Genomic DNA, 25,999 nt, shown 5'->3' with positions numbered 1-25,999 from the left:
TCTCATGGGAAGGAGAAAAAATTAAAAGGAGAACCAGAGCCTAATTTTTAAAAAGGAAAGGCCTATTCTTATAACAATTGGCAAGGACTTTATTACATACTACCTCTACAAAAGGTGTAGGAAGTGATTCTGTATGTGCACCCATGTACTAAACTAAAGCTAGCAGAGAATGCTAATAAAGAAAAAGTAAGATTGGAAACTAGAGAATTACTAGCAATACAAGTGTGCTTTTATAGAAATAAATAAAAAATTAACATACCTGAAGTACTATAATAGAAAAGTAGACTAGAAAATGAATATAGGAGTATGAGCTATTATTTTTGGTTATGGGTAGTTGGGAATAGTTCATGCATCATTCTTGAATTGGTTCTTAATATTTGACTTGGAACAACAGTAAATACAGATGGAGGGAAGGGACTTTCCAATAGAGATGTCATTGTGGTCAAAAGTAGGGATAAGAATGTGTGAAAAATATTTGGGAAGAGAGAAATTAGTTTAAGATGTAGAATGAAGTTTTGAGAGTTGAAAAGAGAGCTTTCACAGAGAATACAGGGATTTGGGGTTTATTCCTTAGAGAATTAAAAGATGTTCTGTACAAGAATCTATTTACTTAGAGGTGTATTTTGCAGTAACAGATCTAGAGAAGGAAGATAACAGAATCATTTAGAATGCCACAAAAATATTCATGGTGACAGATAATCAAGACCTGAATCTGTGATATTTGAAAGGAGACCTAATGTTTTGATTTGTACTTTTATTTTTTATTCACTAATAGCAGGTTATTAAATAATGTAATCCTGGAAGGGTCTACAATTACTGACACATTAACTTATTAACAATGATTCTCTCTTGATTGCTTTGTTTTAAATATCGACAAAATTATGTTTTCAGATATACCAATAAGAAACTGTACATTACAGTTAATTTTTTAACGTTACTACAATTTGACTTAGTGATTTATATGCTCCATTTCCTGCCAATTTTTCCACTATTATTATTCATTGTATTTGAGATTGTCAGCAAATAAAACAGATACTAATTTTAGACACATAACAAAGACCAATGACTTGACTTCCAAATGTTATGCTTATTACATGGAAACTTATAATCAGGAAAGGAGAAACTGATTATTATATACTTCTGAAACATTGACTCAGAATGCCAGCATTGATTCCACAATAGTAACTTGGAAAGAGTCTGTCAAATATTATTAGAAAAACAATAGTTTAATCATTCCTTTTGGTTTTTTCTCTATATTATTCAGGATAGGACACACATTCTTTCATTTTCCAGTACTATTATGGGGAGATAGGAAAAGAAGCATGATGATCTTGAAAGAACTTGCCATTAGGTATTAATAAACCTAGGGTCCGGTCCTAATTTGTCTGCATTTAAGCTATGTCTCCGTGTTTCAGTTATCTAACATACCATTACAAACCACCCAAAAATGTAATGGCTAAAAGCCAATATGGTAATTTGTCTTGCTTAAAAATCTCAATTTAGAAGACAATTTAGGCTGGGCTTGGTGGGTGAAGCGCATCTCTCTTTTATGTGTTGCCAACTGGGATGACTGACCACAGCTTAAGGATCCAGCTGAAGGTGGCTGACAGCTTAGTTAGCCATAAACTGGGAGCCTCAGTTTTTGTCCATGTGGGACTGTTCAGCAATTGCTTGGGCATTTTCCAAGAACTTGGAAAATGCTTGGGCATTTTCCAATATTTTAAGAGGCATAAAGGGGAGGATAATCTGAAGAGTTAGGCCAGGAAACTGGTACAAATCACTTCCGCTAAAATCGATTGGTCGAAGTCACCTCAGAGCCAAAATTGATTCAAAAAGAGGGAACACTCAGTGGTGTACTCGTGAATGATGTCTCAAAAACAAACAAGCCCCCCCCCCAAAAAAAAAAAATCATAATTTATAGTATTTACCAATAAAACTGGGTGAATTCCTTCATAAGATAGGAATGGTGTCTGCATTGTCTCACAAATTATGTTAGGCACAAATATAGGTTGTAATTGAAAACGCTTGGAAATTTAATGTGTAACAGCTTCATTATTAGAAGCTCTCCTGCAGTTGCATCCTTAATAACAGTGATGTTTCTCCAGTAGATAACATGATGTGTTACTTACCACCTGATTTTTCATACTAAAACTATATAATGAACACTGTGAAACTGCTTTATATTATTATAGCTCACATTCTGGTAAAAATAGTATATTTTATTTACAGACAGTTCTAAAAACTATATGTATCTCAAATATAGGAACACTATATCTGAATAAATCTCCAGATTTTAGTCATCTTTGAAATATTAGGTAGAGGAAGCACAGAATCTAGGTCTCCTATTTTGCATAATATAATTCCACTACAATACACTGATAAAACTGACCTTCTGATCTCAAACCGGGACAATGAGAAACACTTTGTTTCAGTGCAGTATTAAAGAAAAAAACAGAAGACTGATTTCTATAGATTGATAATTTTCTAAATCATGTTTCTTTGTTGAAAGATCAAGTTGACTGTTAATATTGACCCTGTTTCACAAATGGTACTTTGTTCTGAAGGTAAGCAAGCATTTAAAAATCCAGTTTATTTTAAAATATTTTATGTGTGCATTTTAAACCCACCATCACAGAGCAACACTTTTGAAACTGGGGTCTCTTATGGAATATTTCAAAAAATATAATCTCACATTTATTTCAAGAAAAATCTCTTATGAACAACATTTCATAAATATATCCCTAGCGTTAGAGACATTGCTTTTAGGAGAGGTCTTTGTTATTCATTCCAATTGTATGTCTTCATCTCAACAAGTATTTTGTCAATTATTTCAAAACTAAAGACTAAGTTAAAATGTTAGTACTTGAAATTAGACTACCTTGCCTGGATTTTAAAGAATGAATTACTATGCTCTGATATTTTGTCATTCACCTATCTATCTATGCAGCAAGTGTTCTGCAATTAGTGCTTCTTTTAAAGAGTAAGACTGTCTATTTATAAACTATGACAATGTGACATTTGTACAAAAAAATCTCAATTTAGAAGTAAAAGTCTAAAAGAGAAAACCATTATAGAAATGCTTAGTGATAATTTTTTTCCTATTGAATTGGTTTTTATATTAACTTTATTCATTGCTAAAAAAAATAACTGTACAGATTTTCTGTAAGTAAATTTAGAAAATTGTATTTAAATGTTGACTAAAAATATATTTTCCTCCCTTCTCAGAACTACTTTGAAATGACAAAATATCCTAAAACAATTAAAAATGAATGCCCCTTATGTATATATATCACCCTGGATTCACCTCAAAAACAATGTGAATGACAAAAAAACATGCTTCACAATGATAAGAGTAGAATATATTTTCTGTAAAAAAAAATTAACATTTACATATATGCATTCAAAAACATGTCCAATTCATCTAAAAACTAGTTGGCACATTAGTGGACCAGGGACTGTTGAAGGATCTGGAGGTAGAGAACACCTACCTTCAAGGTGTTCACATTGTGATGTAGGAGGCAGTACATAAGTGTTACCCATAAAACACATTGTACTTGAGATTGATAACTACAATGGAGAAAAGAAAGATGGAAAGATAGGAAGCAGTGTGTGCTGGGAGTGAGGAATATCACTGCATTTTAAAAGTGAGGATCTCCCTGGGAAGGTATACTTCGAACAAAGAAAAAAAAAAAGGGTGAAACACCAGGCTTAACATACTTGGATGAAGAGGGCAGAGGGAATAAATGCAAAGGGCCAGAGAAGGGAACATGCTTGCTCTCATAGGGAAAAGCCAGAAGGGGGAAGGAAAGACCTAAAGCTGAGAAAATGAGGGGTATAGTAATAGGAGATGTGGCCCAGAAGGTAACTGGAATAGAGGATTTTCTTGGGTTTGGGTCTCCAGAAGCATACCCTTGAGGGTATACATTCACACAGGTTATTTATTATGGAAGTGTTCTCCAGAAGAACTTGATAAAAGAGAGGTGTACTCAAGAATGGATATGGAAGGAGCAAAGAAAGACTGTGATCTTGCAGGGGAGTTCTAGAGTACAAATCACCCTCCAGATCTGATCTCAATTGCAGTCAACATGGCTAGGTTTTCTTATGCCAGCACAAGTCAGTCCTCAAGCCAAAGACTGCTTGAAGGAATACAAATTCTCAGGGACACTCAGCTCATTGGCTCAGTCATTGGCCTAAATGGCTACAGTCATTTAGGGCAATCCTCAGTGGAGACTTGCAGTCTTGTGCTATTAGAAGTAGAGTCACAGGGATGGGGTAGAGATGGGGGGACAGTCTAGGGTACCTGTGCAAAACACCCATAATGTGCCTACAGATCTAGAGATTGCATAGCACTTTGTCAACTTGTAAAAGTTATGCTTTTTCCTGGAAGCAAGATGAGAAAGCACTGGAGGATTCTGAGCTAAAGCAATGTGATCTGACCACTGCTTTAAAGAGAATGGAGTATAATTTTTAAAAAGGCAGGAGCAGTGTGAAGTAGTGTGGCAGTCCAAGCTGTATTCCCTTTGACCTATTTTGGTGGTTTGGACCAGAATGCTAATATCAGAAGTATTAGAAATGTTTGGATTCAGATTAATTTTGAATATAAAGCAAATAAGATTACTAAATAGACTTGAATAATGTGAGGGGGGAGGAATCAGTTAAGAAAACTCTAAAGGATTTGGTGCGACCAACTAGACATAAGGAACTTGGAAAATTCTTCCCTAATATACTAGAGAAGAATTTGGGGTGGGAGGTGGGAGAGTAATTAAGGTCTCAATTTTTGGTACTTTACCAAAAGTAAGTATCTATTAGAGAAATATCTATTAGACATTCATATGATTATGTCAATAGGCCTTTAAATAACTGAGTCAAATTTGGGAAAGAGATTCTGGCTATAGACACAATTTTGTAATTCTTCAGAGTATGGAAATACAGCATGAGACAATGAAATTTCTGAGTGAGTGCAGGTAGGCCAAAAATATTTCAGGGATAGACACCTGAAGTACTGTAAGATCTATTTGCAAAGAAATGAGAAAGAATCCAAGGAAATGATCAGGGAGATAGACACCAAACCTGGAAGATACTTGGAGGACGGGGGGAAAGGGCTTTGAGAGAAAGAGAGAGAGAGAAAGTGGGGGAGGCGGAGAAAGAGAGAGAGAAAGAAAAAGAGGGAGAGAGATTATATGAGATGCTACTGTGGCTCAGGAGGAAAATGGAGAATTGACCATTATGTTTAGCAGCTGAGAAATCATTTAATGTCTTGGCACCTTGACTACAGATATTTTGATATAGTGATAGTGGCAAAAGCCTGGCAGGAGCAGGTTTGAGAAAGATAAGAAGGGAAATAAGGTCAGAGGGTATATATATATGATAAAGTTAAGTTTTGCTGCAAAGGAAGGTAGAGAAGTAAGGACAAATTAATAAATAAGATTGAGGGAAGTCCTGTCTTTTGTTCAACATGAAAATAATAAGAACGGCTTAGTTAAGCTCCTGAGTCTTGATTTTGGCTCAGGTCATGTCTCGGGTCCTAGGATCCAGTCCCTGAGTAGGGTTCCATGCTCAGCAAGGATTCTGCTTGAGATTCTCTCCCTCTGCCCCTCCCCTCACTCACATGCTCTATCTCCCTCTAAAATACTTTTTTAAAAAGGTTTTATACTGTAAATATGGATTCAGTAGCAAGGGAAAAAAAAATGATACAAAAGAGAAAGGGAGAAATCTTGGAGCAATGGTTTGAAACATTACCAAGGATGTGGAATTGGATGTGTAAGTAAAAGTGTTAAATCTAGAAGAAGTCTGGCACTTCATTAATGGCAATATGACAGAACAGATGGTATGTGCATGGACACGAGGTAGATAAAATTATGAGAGTTTATGGATATTCTCTTCTGTATTCTATTCTGTTGGTAAAATATAAAGTAGGGGTATTAGTAGAGTGTAAGTAGAAGCAGGAAATGTTAAATGTTTGAAATCCAAAAAGATGTAAAATAGTCATCTTTCAGCCTGGGAGAAGGGATGGATTAGAGAAATAAAATGTGATTGTGGGAGAGCAGTGAGTGTTCAATTGAAATCATTGATCATGAATCTAAACTGGAAGATTCAGCAAGATTAGTTTGCCTTTAGCCATATTCAGCATTATAGTTCCAGGCCAGGGGTGCAGCTTCAGCAACTGAGCATGAAAAAATAAGAGTTGAAAGGAATGAGGATGTTTGCCACAGAATGAGTACAGTGAATGATCATGAAATTTAATCAGGTTATGGGGATAAAGAAGATATTAGTATTAATAGACAGTAAATAGTTGGAAGTATTAGTTGTAGACTATGGTGGGTTAGAAGGATTGTTGTAATTGCAGTAATATAGTTAGTGAGGTGGAAAGGAGGTGTTAATCAGATACTGATGTACTTGCAAGTGAGATTAGTCTGAGGAGGTGGCTGTTACTGATCATGAAAAGATCTAGAGAATAAACCTGTAATTGAATGTCTGAAGAGCAGTGGAGTATAAGACCATTTGACATGTGAACATATCAAGAAAGTTAGAGGCAATATATATAAATGCCAAGAAGGCAAAAACTATGTTTTATACACTGCCGGGTTCCCAATGTCTAGACCATTGTCAGCCACATATTAGGCACCAGGGAAAGATTTATTAAATAAGTAGAATGAACAATAAAAATGTTAATATGCCTACTTTAAGTATATTCAATGACTTCATGGTTGATTCTATAAGTGGTATTTTAGTCTGTCCAGGCAAAATACCACAGACTGCATGGCTTATAAAAAAACAGATTGCTCACTATTCTGAGGACCAGTGTGGTCAGGAGAGGACCCGTGATTCAGGGTCCCAGACTTCTTATATCCTCATATGATCGAAGGGGCAAAGGAGCTCTCAAGGGCCTCTTTTTTAAGGATTTTATTTATTTATTCATGAGAGACACATAGAATGAGAGGCAGAGCCATAGGCAGAGGGAGAAGCAGGGAGCCCAATGCGATACTTGATCCCAGGACCATGGGATCACAACCTGAGCCAAAGGCAGATGCTCAATCACCAAGCCAAGCAGGTGCCCCTAGAGAGCCTCTTGTAATGAAGACATTAATGTCATTTGTGAGGGCTCCACCCTTATGCCTTAATAACCTCCCAATGGGTCCATCATCTAATATCAATGCAATGGGCATAGGATTTCAACATAAATTTGTTCTTATTTGAGATACATGTGTGTCACACTATTCTCCGGACATTTTTATATATTTTGCATTCAAAAGATGAACAAAATTAAAAACAAGGAAATAGAATGCAACACTTATAAAACAGTGATGAAGGAATTCTATACATATACGTGGTAGAGAACTATATTTCTACAAGAATAACTTTAGGTTTTCACAAAATAAGGCACATATGATTAATGATGAAATGTAGCAATAAAAACTTAGAACCTAAAAACTGAAAGAATTGGCATCCAAAAAGAGGATTTTTCCCAGTGTGACCACAGAGTAATATTAAAATCTGAGAGAACAGTCAGGACTGCATTGATTAGCCAGGAGGTTAATTACTTAAGGGGAAGTTTCATTTTCAAAATGTAACAGAAAATATGAAGAGATTAAAAAAAATTGAAAAGGAACTTAATGACCAACTGAAGGGGCTAAATAAAGCCAAATGTATTCAGGAAAGAACACCACTGAACCACCAAACGATAGATAATTTACAGATTATTTAAAAATTGCTAAAATAGGTTTAGGTTGGAAGGCGGGGTTAACAGAAAGCTTTGTAACTCATTCTATATCATTATACACAGACCGGGCAAGTGTAACAAAAAGGAGTAAAAAAATCTTAAATATTACTTTTATACATGAGAACATGTGTTTTTATATCACAGATTCAGTATCATTAAATAAAACCCAGCTTCCACGGGGAGACACACCAATGATTTCAAATAATTGCCGACTGAATATACCATGTAACCTCATAGAGCTACTCATACCAGTAGATAAATAGGATAGGAAGGGTTGCTCTGTGGCTGGGCGGGCTGGCAGATGGGTGGGGGGAGTTGGTCCTAAGTATAAAAGAGAAACTGTGATGCAATTAGGAAATAGGAGGTAAGGAGAAGAATGCTTGGTTTTCCGGGGATCTTACGGGCACTCCCAAATCCTATGATTAGAGTCCATGGGAAATCACATCAATCCAGTTCAGTCAGAATGTGTAATGACCCCACCACTTTAAAGGTTTCGCTTATTCAACCAGACAAGAAACCACAGTGGGCTGAGGTGATTGCTGGGAATAAAGGCAATACAGAATGAGAGTGGGAAAAGGTAGTGAAAAACACCAATTATGAACTCATGACTAAATGCCTGACATGAGGTCTACAATAGTTGAGTAATAGTTATTTATTTTAGTAAGAGACCAATTTAAGCATTTTTCCTCACAATCAGCAAATATAAGACATGGTAACAGTGGCTAACCTTGTATCTCAATATTTAGGTTACAGAATGTCAAAGTGTGACTCATCCTGAAGAGGAATAAGCATCAACCAAAGACAAATATAAGGTCTCAGTGAATTTGGGAAGAAGGTTAGTATGTAGCATCATTTTAAGAGGAAGTATGATTTTAGAATTCATTTGTGGTTATAAAAGTGCATATAGATTTCAGGATGGCAAAAGAATATTGATAGTTTTTCTATTGTGTCAATTTAACTAAGCTGGAATGCTATTTCCCAGAGTTTCTTTCCCTCTATATTCTGGGCTAAGCTTGGCCATAAGAAAAACATTATGTGTAAGATTTAGAAGGTGGAAGTGAACAACAGCTAGATTGAGGCTCCGGGTGTCAGTGTAGGATCGGATACAATTATAGCTCATGCACAGTGTCTCATATTTGCTGACTCACCTTGTTGGCATGAAACCGTAACTGGGCTTCCACCTCCTCTGCCATCTGCTAGATCTCCTCCTCCAGCTCCACTGACTCCTGAGCCAGATTTTTATTTATGCCCTTGACAAACAGCACCAGTCTCTTCTGCAAATCATCCCTATCATTGAAGTTGAATAATTTGAGGTGTGGAGAGGCTAATATGGTTTCCAGTTCATCCTCATAGGTTTTAGCTTATCTTCACAAGTTTTAGTTTGTCTTTGCTCTGACACTATATATTTCCTGATGTACTGCATGCCCTCATTTCTTTAGAGTCACCACCTGACAAGAAATAATAGTTATAGCTAAATTGTTTAACCCTTTTCACAATTATATGAACAAATCCCAATAATAAATATTTTGGTATATACCATTCTTAGCAGCCCACCTGTAATTAATTTGACTCATAAAAATATCTACAAATTGAGCAACATTTCTTAATTTTCTCTCTTCTAGGAAATCTTTTAAAAGGATTTCTCTAGGAATGTTTAATATTTAGTCATTTTAACAAAGTGCTTTATTTTAGAGTAACAAACATTTTCCCATTTAGCAATGTATTAAATTTAGTTGATGTTCATTATAGGAGGAAAAAAAAACCCACATAAATTATAAAATGTTATAGCATTGAAATTCAACAACAAATTAACAAAAAGAAAAAATTTGCTTTCATAATCAATTGGCAGTTCTGTTTTCATAATTTATTTGGTTCTAAATTTGTTCTTAAAGGTTTCACTTATATTACTTTAAATCAAACTTTTATTTACTAACATGTTGTCAGAGTGGTAAACATTTCTGCATCTCTTTGTATTTTGCAATAATTTAAATTTGTACCACTCCAAAACAGCAAACTGTTTTTTTTTTTCCATTTAAAAAAATTAGCAGATGCCTAAAGTACTATTTTTTACAGGGTTTCCACAGGACCCAAATGACTACATTTTTTAAAAAAGAATTTAATTATTTATTTGAGAGAGAGTGTACATAAGTAGGGGGTTGGGGCCCAGGGAGAAGGAGAAAATCTCAAGCAAACTCTGGAGCCAACAAGGGGCTCAGTCTCACAACCCCGAGATCATGACCCCAGCAGAAATCAAGAGTCAGGTGCTTAACCGACTGAGCCACCCAGGTGCCCCTGGTTACTACTTTGATATAATCCATACACTATATGCTGAGCTGGTAAAATATATTGTAAAGTATTTTATCTGCTTCTATAAATGGAAGGTGGAAAAATACAGTAGTCAAATTGATGACTGTAAAATTAGTTAACATTTGCTAATAATGCCTAAACTTTTTGACTCTAAAGATCATAGCTTCCCTTCACTTTTGTCATAGCCCTAAAGTGGCCTGTTTAAATTTTCATGTATACTTAGAGTTAATAAGATCATGTTTTCCATTACACAGTTTTATTTCATTCTTTGTATTTCTTTGTGCTCTCGTCTTTTTTTTTAAAGATTTTATTTATTTATTCATAGAGACACAGAGAGAGAGGCAGAGACACAGGCAGAGGGAGAAGCAGGCACCATGCAGAGAGCACAAAAAAGTGTGTGCAATGACTATTTCTTGTGGAAATTATTTGAGCAAAGTGAATGCATCTGGGACTCGATCCAGGGTCTCCAAGATCACACCCTGGATTGCAGGCGGTGCTAAACCACTGCGCCACTGGGGCTGCCCTGTGCTTTAGTCTTTAATAATGTTTGTGACTAAGAGCAAAGCCAAGTTACAACAAATAATTTAAAAATCTTTATAAACAAATGGTATCTATGATTTGACTCAAAATAATGTGAGGAAAGAAAAAAGGCAAATGGATGAAACAATATTAGTCAAGTTTTGATAAATATTGAAACGTCTTCATGATGTTACTCATGGTCAGCCCCTACATAGCTTCAGAATGGGGGCTGGTCATCAGAAAGAACAATCTCATGATTAATGTGTTAGAACATTGAGCTAGCCCAAATTCTAAGAAGAGGAAGGTAGCTGGAGATTGAATTCAAATACATGGACAGATTTAATCAATCATATATCATTTCATATAATGAAATCTCAATTTATTCTCTGTATGCCCAAACCTAGTAGAGGTTCCTTGTGGGTGAACACATTAATGTGCTAGGAGGGTGACACTCCTTGATTCCCTAAGGAGAATGCATAGAAGTTCTGCATTCCCTGTGTAATAAAACTGAAATTATGCACATAGTATTTTCCTGTGTATTGTGAATCATTCTAACATATTATTAAACCTGCTGGGAATCATTGTGGAAACCCCTAAATTTGTAGCCAGTTGGCCAGAAGTGGGAGGGTCTGAGGATGCCCTCAAGACTTGCAGCTGGCATCTGAAGTGAAAGAAGTCTTTTGTAGAGGACTCTGCCCTTCATCTGTGGGTCTGTGCCAACTCAATGTGATTAGTATCAGAATTGAATCATAGTATGTATAGTTGGTGCCAGACTAGTTGGAATAACATAATTGCCTTTTGAATAGTTTACATTTTTTGACATTTTTTTTAGATATAGCCCCTTATTTCTCCAATAACTGCCCCTGCTGTCTAATTCAAATTGGTGTTTAGAAAAATATAATCATTTAGGTGTTTCTAAAACAGTGCTTATCTCCTGCATATGTTCATGGCACCCATTTTGGGTAGTTGTCCTTATAGACCTAGATATCATCTAATATGATTATTTTATACGCAGCCTAGTAATCAATTCTGCAGGGTGCATTCTCAGTTACCATCTGCCAACTCCAATACCCTTCCAGTACCAACACCCTGTGCTAAAATAGTTGGAGAAATGTACTTCTTAGTTTAGTTTTTTTTTTTTAATCAACTGTATATTCCATTATGGTAGTTGTACATCTTTTTATAAGTTCAAGTAACTATTTTCCATGGCAGGCTGTTAGCTCCTCAAAAATGATTTTATCTTTGTTTCTCTATCCCCAGAACCTAGCTCCATGGTGACAAAAAAAGTGTGTGCAATTACTATTTCTTGTGGAAATTATTTGAGCAAAGTGAATGCATCTGTATATGTCTTTCATAATGTACCTTTTCCCTTAGATCTAGATTTATTATGTGTGTTTGTTCTATGGAAGTTATTTTTATGATTACTCTTAAGTAAACAAGACTTTTTTTTTTAGATGAGGAACATTGCTTGTTTTTCTCTAACTTACCTTCATGTTCAAATCAATCTATTCTACTTGCTTTTTGCATGAATGAATGCTACAATTATGTATTTCCTCCCTTAATTTAAAATGTCCTTAGAAATATTTTGTGATTACATTGCAATTTGGACATCTGAGGTCAAAATGACAAATATATTAATCTTGACAATATTTATTTAACATAAGGTTAGATCTTTTTATAAAGGATAGAACACTAATTTTTTAAAGATTAAGCTTGGTAGATATACAAAAGTCATTATCACTCAAGATTATCAACTACTCAGTAGTAAAATCCTCATTGAATCTGTTAGAGTGCATCTTCATTACAGTAATTTGATTACTATTTTTCCTCTACAGTATATGTAGAGCAAACCAGTTTTAATCTGTGTCTTTATAATGTCACTTATTTAGATAAGTGAAAATGTTCATTACTCTAAATGCATAACCTATGTGTAATTAGAAAACCAAAACTACAAAAATTTATTTTTGTTTTAACTACAGCTAAAATTATGTAGGTCTCTAGACTCCTAGCGTAAGAGTAATAATCAGAATCTGCTAAAAAAAATTTTAATAAGAACTAAATGTAAGTACTCTTGCCATCACAAGTATTTTAAATTTTATGTGCAAATAATGAAAAATGCACACACACACACACACACACACACACACAGAGACACCATTTTATTTTTCTCCTAAGCTATTTCTTTGTAATTATGTAGGCCATGGTTGAATTTGCTTACACTTGAGAATCTCCCTTTCATCCAGGCTACTTTGTCCATTTGCAGGCTCTATATGGTTGGAGAGCTAATATATAATTTCTATCTTAAAAGAATTTTATATTACCATTAGAAAAGGAGGTAAAAATTGTTCAGCAACAGAAAACATAACCTGCTCAGGACGCTGCACAAATGTTATCACTCAACATTATTTCTGAATGAATAAACCTATGTATGCAATGAGAATCACTCCATATTACTGAGCAGTGCCTGGGAATTCACACCAGATCTATTCCATTTTATCTCTTTCCAAATATATCATCCTAAATGTAAACATTTTCGTATTTATAGGATATTCAAAAAACATATTCTAGAAAATTCCATGTATTTTGATGATTTTAGAGTCCCACCACCCTTCAGCATTGAACTCAAGTCCCATCTCCTCATTGATAATTAAAATTAATTTGCCTTTTCTTTGGTAGTAGAGTAGAACATATAATTTATTACTTTATTGACATCTAATTTTAATCTGTGTTAATTTTGCCCATAAGTAAAACTAAAAGCTCTCTCAGATCACCAATAAGATTTTTCTGTTTTACTTTTATATTTTAAAAATCTGACAAACATAGTACCAACCACAAGGTGGATATATTATACATATATGACTAATTGAGTAGAAAGAGTAAGTAATTTTTATTAACTTGACCTTTTATAAGAAACCATCCAAAGTGAAAAGAAATCCTCAGGCTAATATACTTAAACCATTTGAATAGTAACACATCTTCTTTTGTGGCTTTAGACTTATTCATTCATATTTAAATGAAACAGTTGCATATATTGCATTTATATGACTATATCAATTTAATATGGAGAAAGAAGAAAGGCAGAGACAGACAATATAAATATTGCCACCATAAAGAATGTTAGTTCTAAACCAAAATGCCTAGATCCTTAATCTCACCTGTAATATATTAACTCTTTTATCTTGGGCAAATTAGCTAACTTCTCTGTCTTAATGTCTTACTCCACACAATTTTAATAATTTACAACCACTTCATAATTTTTTTTTGCTGCAAAATAAATGGGGGATAGATGAAAGTTAAATAAAAAAAAAAATTCTATGTGTGTATATACATATAATACACATATGCACTAGATATATAATATGCATAGTGTACAATATAGAGTACAGCTCATAATTTACTCTATATTGGGACACCTGGGTGGCTCAGCGGTTGAGCACCTGCCTTTGGCTCAGGGTGTGATCCCAGGGTACCGGGATCAAGTCCTACATCAGGCTTCCTGTATGAAGCCTGCTTCTCCCTCGGCCTGTGTCTCTGCCTCTCTTTCCCTCTGTGTCTTTCATGAAAAAATAAATAAAATCTTTAAAAAATAATAATAATGTATATTGTAATCACTATAATGCTGTATCATTCATAGACATTATTTTAAGATCAGTTGAGAAGTTGTTTGGGGGACTGAGTTAGAGAAGATATCAAGTCAACCTCTGGAAAAGAATTCACTGTCATGGAAAGGTGGCTACAGTATTTAATATGAGCCATTAAAAATCCTCAGGATCAGGAAGAAGTACTGGAGTATAAGTCATTTGGATCACCTTCTGACTCAGCCTGAAGGAGCTGATGCTTGAGTGCTAGGGAGAAAATGTCACTAAAATATGTCTCACCTTTAGAGAAAAAAAAAGGACCATGGTCCTATAGCCTGCCTAACCAAGGCTCACTGAGGATTATTGCTGGAAAATTATGAAAGACACATCACAAAACATAATCCAGAATGCAGAATAGGGGGCAAGCTATTTGTTTTTGAGGCACTAGTTAAAGAAGCATCTGTGAAATAAGATTTTGTAGTGGTTTAGAACTGATGTTGGTTTGGGGTGATTTCCCAGCATTGCTGGTAGTACTTGCCACTTCCTGCCATCAGTAGCCAGCATTATTCATACCAAGAAATGAAGAGACAAAGGAGACACCACATGGCAATTCATTAAAAATTATAGGACTTGCCTAACAGTTTTTAAATAGCAGGATAGAAATAAAATACATACTTTCTTTCTGATTCAGTGGCTAATTGTAGTGTCCTTGGCTACCATCTTTACCTAGATTTTCATATTTTGCTGATCATCAAAGTCATTTGGAAAATATTTAAAAAATCCATTATATTGAGTCATTGACATTTTAATTCAATATGTTGATATCAAGACAAGGAAATTTTAGTTTAGTCTTTCTGAATCTGAGATAGCCACTCACCTAGACTATAAGGAATCCTTTAAGCTTCTATTTATTCATCAGCTTTGGAATCAGCTGGCCTAGTTAAGCATCCTCATTCAGCCATATAATTAGCTGTCTGGTGTGGGACAACTTTTTAGAACCTCATAATACTCTTCTTCGATTAGGCCTATTTAGCAGTGTTGTTAAAATTACAGATAATTTGGCAAGTCATAAATACTCAATAAATGACATCTTTTATTAGATCAGTAAAGTTGGTCTAATAAAAATTGTCCCAGCATATTATGTTAATTTAAAAGCTTTTTAAAATCAATCAATATATTAGTCATCATATATGGTGCATTTAAAAATCATTTACTTCCTTATAAAATTTTTTTATATAATTAGTATAGGCACATATCCTTGCAACCCCCAACAAATTGTAACTAATTCTAAAAAATTAGTACTGAAATTAATTAAATTTTACTGAACTGGAATTCTATGTGAATTATAAAAATATTAAATAAAGCACTTTCACAGGTAAACTTAGTTTGCTGAATTAAATACCAAGTATGTTTACTATTATTTTAATTCTATGACTATTCTATCTAGTGATTTTTATAATTATTTGCTTTTTATCACTACTTAAAAATTAAATCCAACTATCTTCAGGAATTTTTGATTTTCCTAGTCTTTAGAATTTTGATGTACCATAAAATGTAAGTGGTTTGGATTCTTGGTTATCAAAGTACTGTTTATGTTTTATTATTTCTGCTTTGCAAAAACTAGTTCTATAATGTATTTATGAAATTCACACATTATGTGAAAAATAACTAATCTAGTTCCGTTTCTTCTTATTAACCAACATAAAGTTGAAAATGATACTTATAATATTTGAGTTTTCTGTTCTTTTTAGAAGGGACTTCTAGAAACCTATGCTTTACATACATTTACCATACTACGTGTGCATTTGAGAAAACTTTCTCTATTGTATTGTTATTACAATCAATTTATATCATTCATAAAGAATATTACAAAGAGGCACTTTAGAAATATATTAACAAATATTTTAATATAGAAACAAGGACATATGTATTTAAATGTTATTTTTGAAGAAACATGTTTTTTTCTTCCAAAACTTAGCTAAGAGCTTAAAGAAAATACTAATTACTGAAGAGATTGTATATTCTTTCAATTCCTGATGGTCCTAATTTATAATGTTTCTGCCCAAGATTTACAATGTAATCAGTATTAGTATGCAGCAGGATTCTGAGACTCAGTAGATACTATTCTAATATTGCCTCAAACTTTAGAAAATCATGTTGTCACAAAGAATCCAAAATATAATAAGTAATGTACTTGAAATCTATCATTAAATTTCTATTGTATAAATTAGGAAAAAAATAAAAGTAAATGGAATTAAACATACTGAATCTGCTTGTCATTCAGATTATATAAGTATAAAGATGTGTTTCTAATCATGAATGGAAATATAGGAGAAAAAGAAAATATAATTTTTGTATTCAAGATACCTTCGATCTTTAATAGAATATAGACATATTATCATGGTACTATGTGTATAAATAATTCCAGTTGATTATGGAAGATGGAATTATTCATCTGGGTAAGGAATTAGAATCTCAAATTTGGGTTCAACATTAGAAAATAACAGCTTCTGAAGAAGTAGAGAAGGAAGGAAAAAAGGGAAGGGTTTTAGAAAAGGCATTGGAAAACACTATAAGCCTCAATTTTCAGAGAATGGCAAATCACAAATCTGGCTGAAATTTGGAAGAAGCTAGCCTAGTAAGCATTCTAGTTCGGCCATACTATTAGCTGTCCAGTCTGGGACAACTGGTCAGACCCTCCTCATACTCATTTTCAACTAGACCTATTTAGCACAGTGTTGTTAAGATCATAGATAATTTGGCATGTCATAAACACTCAAAGACAGGTTTGAGGGTAACAGAAAGATGATAGGATGTAGTGACATATTACAAAAGGCCTTGTATGTAAATTTAAGAAGCTTGTTTTTTAATATTCACTGAACAGTTGTAAAACAGTAGCTCAATCTAAACTGTTCATTAGGACAATAACTAGCCACAATGTGAAGAGTATATAAACAGACAATGAAATTGGATTTTGAGTGAACAATTAGACCACTACTAGATAAGGCATTATGAAATCTTAAATGAACAATGGAGCAGGATGGCAATAAGTAAATATGATAGAATAATTTAGACCATTCTTTAAGGTGAGGGTTAAAAGATTTCTAGTGTTAGTGACTGAAAGGATATCACAACTCTAAAACACTCGTGTACAAAAATCATTTTAAGCACCCTACCAAAATGTGGTTTTCTAAAAATCTACCAACAAATATTAAAGTATTTGATTTTGAGTTTTCTTTAGAAAATCAAAACCTGTATATAAAAAAACACCTGTATAAATTTCAACATATTAGAGATCAAAATACAACAAAGAGTGATTTCAATTTAAAGAGAAGAAATTTACCTGTAACCATGCAGAAAATACCACCTTCACTGTTCAGTCTCTTAAATATGAATGTGACAAATCCCCATGATAAAAGTTACTAATTTTTAGGAATATTATAGATGGTATGATTCAGTTTGGTATGTTTAGAAACTTTTTCACCCTAGTATTTATTCAGTGGTTATTTTTTCAAGCCATTACTTCCTAACAGAAAATATGGACATTTGTTTTGAATACCTGTAAATATCTCAAAATTAGGAAGTTATTCACTGTATGCTAGATGCAAACAAGTAGAATGGTATGAGAATAAGAGAAATTCAGAGACAATCTCCAACTTTAATTGTGCTTAATCTCTTTAATCTCTCTATACAAAAATTTAAACTTTTACTATTAGCTAAAATTTCTTTGCTTCAATATGGTCTCTGACATAGGTGCCAGGGAGATCTCAAATGACCAAACTTTTGCAAGATAAGGAGGAAAAAAAAGATGAAAGCGTAGCTCAGTTAAAACTAAATTACAAATTCATGGATGGTAGGTTTTATGGATTCACTGAACTCTTTACCAAGTCCTAACATAAATGATTTTAGGAAACGAAATGCTTAAATAAAGACTAGATTTTTATGGCTCTATTTATTCATTTATTTTTATGACTTTGGAAAGGTAATTGACCTCTTTTGCTACATCTTACAGACATTATGACATAAGAATACTGAACCTGAAAGCAATGAGAAAAATGTGAGTTTACTTGTTTACGTTAACCTTGAAAATTATTAATACTAATAAATGTAAAAGAGTAACAAAATGGTGAATCCCAATTCAAACCAAAGTTTAATTTGTAAAGTCAACTTTGTTAGTCTTCCTAAAAATTGCTATTATTCTTCATTAGCCTAAAAGCCCTTGAAGATGTTGAACTTCTGAAACATACCCTAAAGGTACCACTGCTGGAATAAGAATCCAGTGCATTTATAGTTTTCTGGTTTTAGCTTATCCATTCTCTACTTTACTAGGCTTAGCTTTAAAAGCTGGACTATAAAAGAAAGTATAAAGATTGAATTAAATGAGGTTAATTGGATTAAAACTTCAGGTGGGAGAAATTAACATGAAGATCCAACTTGAAAGACAACAAATAGAAGCTATCATTGTAATGCCAAGAGTTAATCATGTGCCAAGCAAAGTACCCGGCCCCTAAAAATATCATTTCTTGAGTTTTCACAATTGTCTATTGATGCTATTATTAACAAACATCATTAGTTAATTTAAAGTTACCCAGGTAGGACCTAGAAGTCCTGGAGTTCACACAGTATAGAATATTTATGGCATTTAAGTCCATTTTCATCTATAATTCCAAGATTCCTCTGACAGACAGGTGGGTTGTCTGGTAACTATGCCTAGCTTTTCCTCTATTTTTGAATCTCAGCTAATTATTCAGCAAATGTGATATCACTTTAATATGACTAGGATTAAATTTAGAATCTGTGCCCCCACATTCAAATTAATCAATTGTCAAAGATCCTTCACTGTTGCCTATTTAATCCTAATAAAGAACTGAAGTGAACAGCAAAATTCCTACACTATTAACTCTAAATTGAGCCTTCGAGAATTTTTCACTTCAAGGTCTTCAAAGTTTTATCTTCTCAGCCATAGTATCCCATTAAAAAAATTAATATGAACTAGGTTAGTAATACAACTGTACAATTGTATTTCAGCATGTGTACTTTTCTGGGTATCCGTTCTTGCCTGTAATTAGTATTGCATTATTTAAAAACATTCAACATTAATTAGAGCCCTGAAAATTGGCTGTGCATGCTAAAATATGGCTGTTCGTAACTTCGCAGAGATTTTCCAGCACCTACTTTGCTCTTATCGGGCTCTTTGATTTATCTTTGATGCATTCCACCATTTATATAAAATTTAGAGATTGATTTATCTATTAAATTTCTGAAGGAGGTAAAAGCAGTTCATCATTTTTTCTTCTGCTTAAAAGTGTTAGATCTACATTAAGATCATTTTCCATTTCTCTTGGGCCTTTTTAAATTGTGTTCTAAGGTGAGAACAATGAATTACCTGACAGAAAAAGGTTTTACCTGCACTGCCAACCTTCCAGTGCATGATAAAAGGATCTTATGTAGTTTTTATGCAGCCCATAATGGTTGCTGGCAGGCAACTGTGACAGACAAGGGCCAGACATCACCTTTATTTCACAGATCTCACAGAACAGCTAGCGAATCAAGCAAAGGCATAAAGTGAAGGATGAGAACTCCAACTCACTTCATTTAGAAGGGACATGGCTTACATTTGTCTTTCCACCTTTGAAAGAAAATTGCAGAATTGCAATAAATCAAACTTTTTCAGAAGTTGAAATGGTCTGAGCATTACTTAAACCAGTAAGGACTGTGCTGCAAAATTAAGAATCTTGCTATCTATAATGAGTTTAAGACGAGCCTTGAAGACATGAGGCTAAGTGAAAGAAGCCAGATAAAAGGTCATGTATTATGATTCCATTTACATGAAATGGCCAGAATAGGCTAATCCATAAAGACAAAGTTGATTAGTGATCACCAGGGATTTGGGGGAAAAGGCACTGAAGAGTAGCTGCCAATGAGTACAGGTTTCATTTTAGGGTGATGAAAATTTCTTAGAATTAAATAGTGATGGTAGTTGTCCCACTTTAGTATACCAAATGAATTGGACTCTTTAAAAGACTATTATGGAATGTGAATTACATTTTCCTTCAAAAATGGCCTCAGATACTTTTTGAAGATGTTAGAAGCTAAAAAATCTAGATGAAAGAAAATACCAATTTGACCAAATGCTAGGTAGTCTAAGTTTAATAAGAGTACATATTCTGAAGTTAATTATTTTCAGACACTTGAAATACCCTTAGAGTAAAATATTTCAGACAGCAGGCAAGGTGTGAAGTCCCAGAGTTTTCAAATATATTTCTTTTTATTGTGAGGATGAGGCTGAAACCCAGTCGTCCCTAAACTCTTAGCCTAGAAGTACTGAAGAATTTACTTTCACAAGATAAACACATAAAATAGCCAATAATGGATTAAAAAATAGAAAAGCAACATGGAGAAAACTCAAATATTAGTGTTCCTATTATTCTAATTTTACTTCCTTGGATGGAGATATACTTCAATGACTTAATATTAATTCAGAGTAGAAAATTCCATGACTGAAAGAAATCTAGCTTTCTCTCTCTCTCTTTCAGAAATGTCTAAAGAGCTTTATTTTAATGAAATGTACATTACAATTGCTTTTTACAAAATAAAACCATTAAGTTTATATGCTAATATTATAACAACTTAAATGTAATGTGGTTAAATATAATGTTTATCAAAAACCAATTGTTTATGGCTTACACAGAACTTAATCCTTTAACCTACACCTGCATCTTTATTTTGGTACCTGCACTGTATGCAAGTTAAACTGCACATGAAAATAAATGTTTTATGTTTTGATTTGCAGCTACCTACTTTTATTTTCCAACTATGCTCTTTAACAACAAAGCAAAAATCTGATGCGGTATCATGTATTTAATAAAACAAATCATGAAAGAACTAAAGGGAGAAATGACAAAGGAGAGTATCAGAAAGATAAGACTTTTTTACCTTGAAAATATGGAAATTATTTTAGGTACCATTTACTGAGCATCTATTAGAAACCAAGTTCTGTGTATTTACAGTATCAAGTAATCAGTCCTCTCATCACACCTACTATTCATTAGCCAAAATAATAATAATAATAATAATAATAATAATAATAATCTATATAACTGCTACAAAGCAGTTAAACTTTCCCAAAGTCACACAATTGAATAAGTTCATGTTTGATGTTAAGGTAAGCTAATAAGTTAATATTTAATGAGATTAGAATTTATGTCAGTTTCAATAGTCTACCATACCAATGATTATAACACACACATGCACAAGTATGTGGAAAATAACATAAAAATTACTAAAGTCCTCCCCCGACTCTTTATGGGGCACATATTTTTAAAACACTCTGTAAAATTTGGTATTTAAATAATTATTTACAGAAATATTTTATAATCATTTAGTTAATATTTAAATTACCAGTTTTTAAAGACCAATAATATATTTAAGCCATCTATTGCAGACAATTGGAATGCACAAGTTACTCTAGCATAGGGGTACAGAGCAGCATGAAACAGCATGGGTAGAACATATTTACATTTACACAGCAGGGTAACTTTAAAGCTGTTTAGTTGAGGTAGTATTATAGGAAATGTAGTTAACATAATTTCCTGTGAAAGAATATCGTAGAAGTCATAAATGAAAATTATGGTACTGTTATGTAGAATGCATTAATCAAATTTGAAGAGAAAATGGTATCTTTTTCAAAAGGAGTTATACATTAATAATGTGTATAATTGATGTATAATACATTACAAATACACTCTTGTTGGAAGCACAGACTGATTACATACATAGATTCTCTAAGTATCTCTGTATATCCTGTCTTAATATTTGAATGTGGTAAAATAGAGTGCTCAACCTTGTATAATGTTCTTAAGGACACCTGAGTGGCTCAGTAGTTGAGCATCCACCTTTGGCTCAGGTCATGATCCTGGAGACCCAGGATGGAGTCCCACAACGGGCTCCCTGCATGGAGCCTGCTTCTCCCTCTGCTTGTGTTTCTGCCTCTCTCTCTGCCTCTCATGAATAAATAATTTTTAAAAAGTGTTCCTTAGAATTTAAAACATTATAACACATCTTCATAATCTGTATAATTGTTTATAGGTATTGACATCAAGTTTTGTGTCTCTGTTTTTAACATGTTATCCTTTCCTTATGGTTCTTAGGACATTAATAATATGTTCTACCATGGTTTCTTTAAACATCCATTAAAATACATTCTCTACCTACCAAGAAAATTTATTTTTCTGTGTATACATTACCATTAGAAAAACTACATTATGACTTTAATATATTTGTTATGCAAAAGCCATTCCAGATTAAAGAATGCTAATGGAATTCTGATACTATGATAAAGGTTGTTGTATCAGATTTTTAAAGACAACAATAATAGTACAAATGTTTTTTGGCCAGAATTTAAAGCCAAACAAAGTCACATGTGTATTTAAGAAAATTAGGTCTTTAAATTGCATATACAAAAAAAAATGTTGAAAATGAATTTCTGGAAATAGTAAAGTTATGATATTGCTATGATCTGATGTGATAATAGAGACATTGACTTACTATAGGGTTATGTCTTTATGGATAAAATGGAAATCAGAGCACTTATTTACTAGATGTCAGTGACAATCTATGTCCACATTGGTCAAATGAATCGGTCTTTCTATAGCAACCATGAGAAAGAGAGGTACAAACAGAGAAGGGAGAGAGGGAGAAAAAAAATTGGAGAATTGAAATTTTAATAAACTCCACTAAACCAGGCTAAACCTAGAGAGATATTACAGACTATATATCTCTCTCAATGAAGCTGAGAGCAGCAAGGCAAGATTTTCTTCTTTATGAAAGGAAGTCTCAAAAATTAGACCAGCAATGTTCTTCATGTATAGCAAGGGTAAATAATAAGCCCTTCTAATACAAATCAAGGGTAGTCAAGGAATATAAATTTTGTTGTATTATTTTTGTCTCCAGTGGCTGAATTCTTAAAGCCTATTAGAAGATGCAACCTGTGTTCAAACAGCAACTAAAATATGAAGTGAAAAAGTGTTTCCCAATTTATCGGTCTTTTCTAATGCCAAGAAGACACTTGTTTCTTATCCTGTATCTTAATCATGGTAGGAAGGGACTACCCGTGAAAGGCTTGCCAACCAATGATGGTGAAGAAGTCACCTATACTGAAATGGATCAAGACTTCATTGGATCTAACAATGGGCCTCAGTGGGCATTTCTCAAATTAATGTGCAATAAGTCCCGGGGCTCCTTATCAAATTTTGGTACACTGTTGTGTTGTCCAATTACATTTGTGTAATTCAGCTGCTCACTGAAACACACTTTTGTAAAACACAATATATGTATAGGCATAAATTTTAAACAGTATGGGAACTTTCAAGTTTGGTAATATGTATGTCTATGTTTTTGTTAGATAATATGTATATGTAACTTGTAAGTTTACAATTTGAAGCCAGGCTGACATTTTAAATATAACTAGATATAAATATCATTTTATAGATTTAATTAAAATATTTGTTGGTTTTGTACTTTTTATTTAGTTGAAAAGTGTCTACTATAGAACCACAAATTTATCTAAAATGAAAAAGTTATTTTGTTATTGGTGCTATTTCTATTTTTATATTTATTTCTTTTCTAGCTTACTTTATCTTAGAAATTCTCACTTAATATATGGTAAACTGGATCTCCAACATTGAACCTGCTCACACTCTTTGTAGGCTCACCTCAAGAAAATCCTATATGATTCAGAGCCAGTCAGTTGTTAACAGAATCTCAGAGGATGATGTGAATTCTCTAAATAACATGATTATAATACTGATTTTTATACTTCAAGACTACTTATATTTAAAATTACCCACATTCTATAATGTAAACAATGTTATTATAATATTGTCATGCTTCCCTTGAGATGCATGGCATCATGTATGATCAGAGGTTCACTTCATAAGAGAAGGGCGGGGGGAGTTAGATCGAAGATGGGTAGATAATCAGCATTACTGGAATCTTCCTAACCATAGCTATTGAGTGTGGAGTTACTGACTGATCTGTATTTGTATAACTGTCATTTCATTTCAGCTTTATTATAATAAATACATTATACTTTATTAATAATTTGTCTATTAACTCTTAATTGTCAACTACCTATTTGGTTAACTTCATAAATACCTATTTCATTACATGTAGAATCACTAACTATTTAAGACAATTCTTAACAAAAAATGATTATTCTTTTCCCTAAATCAATATGTAAAACCTGTATGATAAAGAGATCATTTAATAACCATTTCTTACCATTGTTTTTAAGGTTGGAAAGTGGGAATTCATGATATTAAGGCAAAAATGGTATGTGTTTTGACTTATATTTTTAGAGTATTATATATTAGCAAAATTATATATTTTTAAAGCTTTTAGATGCTTGAGAATTTAATAGTTTATGGAGACTATGTAAACATAATGAATACTTAATAACATAGCAAATGGACATTCTCTGTCCATTATGTTATTTAAAACCTTATTCAGTTTCTAGTTGACAATTTAGTCACATTTTTATACATGTACATATTATGCCATTGATTATTGGCAGCTAAGAGTCAAACTGAAGTTTAGGTATATATATTCATTTGGGTAGCAAACATCAGTGGAAATGAACCAACCACTGCTTTTGGTTATGGTAAAAAGATGTGTAAATCTCACTCAAAAGGTATCTGGAGCTAGATTGTGTGTGTGCTATACACAAAAGATAAAGCTACAAAACAAGTGAAACTACCCTATGGCATAAGAAGTTATGCTAATACCTGGAACTTGATGTAAAGGTACATCCATGGAGCTGGTAATGTTCTATTTCTTGAACAGCATGATAGTTATACAGGTGTGAAATCACTAATTACATATATATGCATTTTTATATATTAAACTGAGTTTAAAAATGTTTAATACAAGTATTAGAAGCAGACTACTGCAACTTTTTAAAAAATCTTTCAAAAAACATAGAGTGGCTTTTTGAACTTCATTGTAAAAGATATAAAAATAATTGTCTCCTTGTGTTGTGAAAACACTTGATCAAAATTAATACGGATTTTACCAAATGGGACATTAAATATAATGAACACATCTAAGTGCTACTTCTAATTACCATTAAAATATTTATGAAAAATGATGAGATTTTTTTATGTTAAACTTTTAAAATGAAATAAAGGGATAGTAAATATTTAGTAATCTGCAATAAAATGAAAAAAATACAATAATTAAGCTACTATCTTTGTATTAGGTTAAGATGGCTTTTCTTTTTCCACTTTGTTTCTTTAGATCTTTAAATTTTCTAAAAATCTAACGGGACTTATAACTTAAAAACCACATTCTAAAAGTGCTCATTTCCACTTATCAATGATTCAAAGACAGAAAACTTTTTATCCTTGTATTTATAATACAGGGATTTAATGAATGATTAAGGAATACGCGATATGCATCTAAAGAATACCAACATGGTTATTATATTTTACAAAAGCTTATAAGAGTTAAAATTATTTTTAAAAGTACAATTTTTCTTTCATCATAATTTTTTCACTTCTGTATTATACCCTGAAATGATGTTATTCCGTAAACATTGGAAATACATATGTACTCTTTTGTTGAGAAGCATTTATGAAATGTCAAATCTCATATGCTGATGATCTGTAAAAGTCCATGGCAGCATAATTATTGTTCCATAATGAAAGTACATAATCAAAGCTTTATTATCAGGGTAAGTATGTATTAGGAAAGGTAAAGACATTCCAAAATCTCAAACTGGAACAAAGGTGATTATTAAGGGTCCTCTTGCCTTGAAGATACTTGCAATTACTTTTTCAGATGGTTACAAATTCGGGAATTTTATCTCTATCATAAA

At 33.0% G+C, this 25,999-nt stretch overlaps 1 long non-coding RNA gene across 6 annotated transcripts in view; it reads left to right on the top strand.

Annotated features, from left to right (window-relative positions):
- LOC140608337 (uncharacterized) overlaps positions 1 to 25,999 on the top strand; it is a 102,164-nt gene that overhangs the window by 13,128 nt on the left and 63,037 nt on the right. For all 6 annotated transcript variants that reach the window (XR_012010351.1, XR_012010352.1, XR_012010353.1 and 3 more), the window contains exons 2-4: positions 8,467 to 8,555; positions 18,137 to 18,181; positions 24,419 to 24,456. This is a non-coding gene — a long non-coding RNA (uncharacterized lncRNA). The remainder of the gene's footprint in view (positions 1 to 8,466; positions 8,556 to 18,136; positions 18,182 to 24,418; positions 24,457 to 25,999) is intronic.

This window comes from Canis lupus, chromosome 17 (genome assembly GCF_048164855.1).
Source record: "Canis lupus baileyi chromosome 17, mCanLup2.hap1, whole genome shotgun sequence".
Lineage (NCBI taxonomy): Eukaryota > Metazoa > Chordata > Mammalia > Carnivora > Canidae > Canis > Canis lupus.
Note: the sequence above shows the minus strand (reverse complement) of the source record. Positions and strands in the feature narration are given on the sequence as shown.